The sequence below is a fragment of the Dreissena polymorpha genome, chromosome 1, assembly GCF_020536995.1.
Source record: "Dreissena polymorpha isolate Duluth1 chromosome 1, UMN_Dpol_1.0, whole genome shotgun sequence".
Lineage (NCBI taxonomy): Eukaryota > Metazoa > Mollusca > Bivalvia > Myida > Dreissenidae > Dreissena > Dreissena polymorpha.
The window spans coordinates 135,793,751-135,801,339 of record NC_068355.1 but is presented as its reverse complement, the minus strand read 5'-3'; positions in this window follow the sequence as shown (position 1 = coordinate 135,801,339).

Genomic DNA, 7,589 nt, shown 5'->3' with positions numbered 1-7,589 from the left:
ACTAATGTAAGGAAACAATATTTGTATGATGATTTGTTCTAGTGATCTAGTGATTTGTATAACTTGTATCAACCAAGACGTAAAAAATGTTTCAATGTAGCTTACAAGTCTCTGAAATCGTTAACGTTAAAAATACCGTCTTAATTTAACAGTAAAGGTTACGGATATTTGGTTTGAGTATTCCATGCCACCAGATGATAAAGATGATGAACCATTTTGATAAATTCCTCCGCTCTAGCATTGTTCTATTGTGAACTGGTAGTTTGAGTACATTAAAGTCAGCCTAACTGATTTTTGTTTGGTTAGGAGTGTGGTTTGGTTATGTTAAGGCTCAATAACTTTTAACTACCCAACGTTTTTTTAAATTCAAATTGAATGTTTTTGGTTTTCCAAGGAAGTAAAGGCGTTGTAATGACCTTTAATTTATAAGACATGACACTAATATTTATTTTGAGATACGACGTCCTACTAACATTCCCAATTAACCATGAGATAAAATGTGTGTCTGCGCACACCGTCTCCGTCTCCATTTTGACCGCATTCAAACTACTCATATGTGATGATGCATATATACGTGTATCGCAAAGGTTAATGTCATTAAGCCAGCTGGTGTGCGCACTAATTGTAAGTCTAAGTATAAATCATAAAATAAATTCTTAAATATAAAATCAGATATCATTTGAGAAAATTGCAATTGCAGCGAAAAATTCATTATTGCTCGTCTGTATAAACATGGTCACATTCAACAGCGTGTAAATATAAGAACCCGGTTTCTTATAATTATGACTTTCCGGTAACCTTAATATAATAAGGTGAACACATTTAACAAAAATGAATTTAAACGAATATTGAAATCAGAAAAAGCTTGAACAACATAGGCTAAAGCATTTGTAAATAAACATAATATAAATATTAATGAGATTATTAGGAGATGGTATTTTAGATAAGTAGAAGTATTGCATTATACAGTTTAAACACACCCGGTAAAACTACACAATAAAAAACAATCGTTTTATAAATCATGCATTATCAAAATATCCCATACACATAAAATCTTCTAAATTAAGTATGGTAGAGAAACAGCTATACCGCGGCATTGAGTATGGTAGAGAAACAGCTATACCGCGGCATTGAGTATGGTAGAGAAACAGCTATATCACGGCATTAGTATGGTAGACAAACAGCTATATCGCGGCATTAAGTATGGTAGAGAAACAGCAATATCGCGGCATTAAACATTTTAGTTCGAAGTAAACTAAGACGAAACATTAAAATTTGTATCTGCTAATTTGCTACGGGATCCATTGATACAATAATTAAAACAAATATTACTAGTTTTAAGTCTTGATATTGACATATAGACGTATTGCGTCTATAGCAGATGCGTAACCACTGTTCGTTTTATTGTAGACATTGGCGTGTTTTAACATGAAAACTCATAAACAGCGTTGCCTTCAAATCAGTCAAATGAGTTAATCGCTACCGCAAGTTTATTGCAACGGTTAAAAGATGACAACCTATTGAAATTGTCATGTTTAAAACATATTCATAATCTAAACGAACAATAACTCCAGCCATGTATTGTAACGATGCCAATATCACACAAAGCAGTAATCCTTAAACTGCATTTGAACGATGTAAAGTTATGTGTAATAACGAAGTTCACGGTATAGTATATACGCAATTGAGCACATAAACGAGATTTGACAGTTTATGGCACTGTTAACCAAAACAGATAGTTTTAAATCATAAAAAATAGTGTCATCCCAACACACTTTCACTGTACCGTTACCATTGATGTCGATAGGAGGTCACAAATTCCATGTCGCCGAAATGCGTGGCATATTCGGCGATGTATAACACATATCTATCGTACATTAAATGTACTTCTTCTTCAGCAAACTCAACCAAAGGACAAGAGAATATTTTACCTATCAGAAGCATGTTGCTCAAAATAGTTTTCCTGAAGATCGGGCTATAAGAATCAATACTCACTAAGTTATACAATCCTTTCAGAAATTCGAGATCGTGTTTTGTTCGTATTTCATTAAGATACGACAAACTATGTATACTATGTGACATTAATTCCTGTTTACATTTGATCAATGTATCATTAAATCGGACGGTCCAATTTGACTTTAGAAACTGGTGGATTTGACTCAGCAATGCGGGTGGATTGGTGGATTTTAATATACGAAACACGATAGCAAAATAGTCTATGATCGCAAAGTCTGACTCCGTGATGTAGTGTGCATACTCAGCTAGAAGTTGAAATCCCATCGATGTCTCAATATGAAAGTCAATGCCATTGAAAAATTGTTTAATACCTTCCGCGGTAGTGCCATTTGGTAAACGAATCGGCTCAGAGATGAGCAGCTTCACGAAAAGCCCAACCTCCTGTGAGGGCCATTTTGTTAGTGCGTTAATGCACTCACCCTGGGGATTGCGTTCTTGTCCGACAGGGCAATGAATCTTCCTGTGATTATTCTCGTTCTGAAAACGATAATACAATTTTAATGCAATTAGCAAGTAGGAATGCAAAAAATAAAGCTCATGTAAAACCACTAGCTTGTTTGCGCAATAGCCACTGCCTTTGCGCTTCGTATTTGCCAGAACACAATACGGTTTGGACTGTAAACACTACACAAGTAGAAAACAGAACTTGCATTACAATATTGAAATGGCTCAGGATTGCAGCATGGTTTGTTATTATTTACATAAACAACGATTAGTAAACGAGATTTACAGGAATCACTAATTTTGTTCCGACGAAAAGAAACAGATTAACTAATGACATTTTATGGATTTTAGTCTAGGAGTACATTACATACCTTTATTTCATAAGATTTTAATGGCAATCCATCCACATAAGCAACGCCGTGCGTCCATTTGACTAGCATGACAAAGTTTATATTGGAAATTTGTTTGAAGGGATATTTAGATTCGTAAAGACACGCATTGCTTGGTATCATGTTTTTGTTGCAGATGAAGCAGAAAACGTTTTTGAAATAATAGTTCATACTTTTGGTATCTGTGTGAACATAAACAGAATGATAAGAGCTTGAACATAATTCAGTGATACTGTTTTGATCTAAATTAAACTGATGAAGGTATTGCAAAATGTTGGCTCTCAACGAAGTTTTGTTCGGACATGCATCTACCGGTGGATTTTTAAAGCATTGTAATTTTCTTAACGTGCCAATATCATCGTATGGGTATCTGAAGTGCGCATGACAGCTTGCTGTAAAGGTCCTAAATCTGATGGCGGAGAAGATGGTGTCAATATCCGACGAACTAAGTGAATTGAATTTCATGTAAGAATTCCACTCTTGGCCGTCCGTCACCCTGTTACATGTTGCGCATTGATTATTGATGTAGATCTTTTGACGACTGGGCGAAAACACTGGAAGGAGAGGGCCCCAGGGATTTTGCTGAAGGTCATAGCAGTTTATTGTTTTGTTGCAAGAGGTCACCATGTAAAACGCTACTTTGGCATTCACAATGTCAATATTTTGATCCGACGACTGATATAGGCACTCTTCATCCTCATTCTGTTCTGTTGAGTACACGCTCTTAAAGCAGCAGTCATTGTAGTTCTCACAGTCATCGTCGCAATAGCAATCTATACAGAAATTACAATGTTTATATTAAGCAATAAATTCGAAACAGATTTCAGTTGCTGAAAAAGGAGAAACAGAAGAAAACGTAGTACTACAAACTACGCAGTAAAACTAAATGTTTATGTAATTCTCTGCCATTATCGCATTTTCATATGCACTTCCGTTTAAATATAGCATAGTGTTGTGTACATTGTACTTTGTGATATTTAGACTTCTAATTAAAATAAAATGACTTAAAATCATTAGTAAGCATATAATCTTTTAGTTGCTATACTTAAAAAAAAATAACAACACTAAATCTCAATCTGTAGTATAATATTAAATGACATTGATAATTTTCAACGTCAACGTTTTTTCTGAATTAATAGATGAAGCAAACCTTCACAGCAGGGCGCCAATTCTGAACTATTGGAAAGCGTGGGCTGAGTTGATCTGTTGTTGTCACATACATCTGTTCGAGCGCAGAAGTTTTCTCCGAAAGTGCGAAAAAGAGACACAATTTTCTCTTCGGTCCAGTTTTTCCAGCTGATCGTTTTGTTATCAGCCGCAATGATTGAGGTCATTGCCATAAAGGTCAAGGCAACCAAAGCACAGACAACAACTTTCATTTTTCGATAAGATCAGCGTCCATTATACACTAGTTTTAATAATCTGATTTAACCATCTTACATCGCTGAAATGAAAAACAAAACACAAACAAATCGTCCAATCAGCACAAATATGTGTGCAAATCGAGGAAAATAGATCACGTAGGTTGATGCACACAAGGCGCAAGATGTCATAAATATCGACAAACAAAGTAAATCCTACGCGCTTCCTCTTATTTCGAGAATGACACCAAATGATATCAATGCAATCGCATCACTGGAGGCAACGAGATGTTTTAGAATAATAAAGAGTATGCATCATTTTAGATATGATTTTTAGAAATTGTAATTTGTACATTTACGAATAATCACGTTTTCACCAGGAAAAACATGAGTTGAAGAAATTTGAAAGAGGACCACAATACGATGTCAATTAACAAATGAGTCGCGTTCTGAGAAAACTGGACATAATGCATGTGCGTAAAGTGTCGTCCCAGATTAGCCTGTGCAGTCCGCATAGGCTAATCAGGGACGACACTTTCCGCATAAACTTGATTTTCGGTAAGGAGGGACTTCCTTGAAACTAAAAATACCATAAAAGCTTTCTCAGAACGCGACTCAAATAACAAGCCTCTGTGAATGCGGTTTCAGAAGAGAAAGTTTTTCACTATATGCATAAAAGGAAAACAAGTAACCTTTAAGGCGCCGCCGATTTTGACCCCAGGGACATGACTTAAACGAACAAATATTGTTTACAAATACATATAATAGACCGTTAAATTTGAGCTTTGTTTAATATTAAAAAGCTGATTATTTTAGTTATTTGGAATGATATGTGACAAACAATCTATTATATGTTTGACTATCTGATCGCTTGTTAATAACATTCGTCATAGCATGTTACTCGGCCGTATATTGTTAGGATTGCTTAAGCATTTCCGTTGATTTTCTAATAATATTTTATAATACTTTGGCACGGCAATTAATTTATAAAATCAGTCAGATATTATTTACATTTTGTTTAAATCATTATATTCACATTAATATATACTCCTGCTATGTATTACTTTGTTCACGCAGTGGTGTAGTGAAAATGGTTTCTGCCTAGCGATCGAGAGGTCTCGTAAATATACGAGCACTTATTAACTGTTGAAGTCGCGCTAATGATCGGACGTTTTTTTGTTATCACCGCAAGTCTCATCGGGGTCTGCGCTGTTTGCTTAAAGGAATTTCTGAAAGAAATATTCTAAATATTGAAGCAAATTTACTAGACATCCCTAATTTTGGAAATAAAAATTGATCCAATTTAGAGGGATGTGAGAGTCCACTAAGCATAAATGGGTTGAACACACTTTTCATGGATCGCGGCTCATTTGCAACCATAATTTAATTATGATGCGGTGGCTGTTTTGTAATATAAGGCCACACGAAGAAAGACTTTTACCAAGGAAAATCACTCCACCTTGATGAAATGAAGATTAAGTTAAAGAAATAGGTTAAAGGTAAAATACACACATGTGTACATTAGATTATTGTAAGACATTGCTGGTTTGAATTTTTGCATTTGTATTGTTTATTAATTGTGTATGTGTGATTTGTTTGGTTGGCAAAAGTATATTTCTTGTTAAAGATTATTGTGTTAATAAAGGATGTTAATTATCATGTTTATTATTAAATGTTAATGAAATTATATATTTAGTCGAATTGAAGTAATGTATAAACATGGCGATGCGATTTAACTAGTTTTGATTGTGTTATCTGTAATAATTACAAAATCGAATAAATGCGCACTTTAACAAAATGACTGAAAATATTTACTTATTAGCATTTATCTTAACTTTTTGTATCATGCTTTACTCATTTAAGAAAGTTCGCATTCTTTCATTTAAAATAAATATCTCCGCGCAATATATGTATTCCACGTGTTAATGTTATATATGAATTTTAAAACAAAATATTAAAAATTAGTATTTTCAAAATTGAAACAGCTCAAATTTGTTAAATAAAATAATTATATATAGATACCTATTTTATTCCACCCGTTATTGCTAATATCACTTCGTTTTTCCTTGTGTGTGCTCACGGTTCAAAACATTTTATAATAGAAGATGGTATAGCGTGCTCTGGCCACGCCTACAGGAAAGACACGCCCTTGTATGATTATCTCTATGATAGCAGGCAGTTAGTATTATACGCTCTTAGTACAACGTGAATACATTGGATTTTCAATGGTATTAAGTGTTGTTGTTGTTCCTTGAAAACATTTCCTTACATGTTTTACTGAGTGCACTTAGAAGAAACAGTACATATTGTATGAAAACTATTCCGTTGAAACAAAGCCCCTTAAAAAAATCATAATATGCCAGGCCTTTCAAAACATCTCTCGAATTAAACCAGGATTTCTGAAGAGAAACCCAATCACCCAGTTTATCTTTGCTGATGTTAAATATCGTGTTAATTATTGTTCATTTATAATTAAGAAGGTTCAACACAGCCTTCAAATGAAAACAGTATGTCTGAAGAAACGAAATGAATTCCTTTGTTGGTGTTTAATGACGTTTTTTTTAAACGTACTTAATTCGAGTATAAAAACATATTTAATGCAGAGAGACATATTCGCCGAATGTAACAATATCATGAAACAATACGCTAAAAGCGTACACAGTTGCCAATAAAAGAAACTCAAAGCTAGAAGATTATTTATAATTAAATAAATAAAATTTATTTCAATGTATTGTAAAGTAGTTTCCTCTTGATAATCCGTAATTGTGTGTTGTGTAACCTACAGATTCACAGAACAACATACGTTACGATTTGTCTATATCCCTTTTTGTTGATTCACAGAAATGTACATGTAATTGACCTCTGCTGAGAGTCCGCACAGGCTTATCAGGGACGACCTTAAATTTAACGCTCTTATGATATTTTTCGTTTCAAGAAAGTATTTTCTTATCAAAAATCAAATTTAGACGAAAAGTGTCGTCCATGACACATATATGAAATGTATACAACACACATTTTTCCATAAATATATAGGATTTTACCATAAACAAATATGGCTTAATACAGCATATATAAACTAGAATACGACATTAACATGGAAATATGAAACATATATACATAAATATACCACATACATATGCAAACATTGACTTTTGAAACGCTTTACATTAGAAACGCCATACATTATAATGTCATCTTTGCTGATAACAAATCACTGTCGAGTGCACATCGCACCCATTGAACGTTTTGTCTACGTCAGAATTGCATGACCAGTGAAGCAAATGTTTTAGATGTCTTTAATAGGTTTTCGAGCCCGCTTAGGCGGCTGAAAGTTGCCGATTCAATATAGAGAAATAACGAATTCCGTGTATTTACTAAT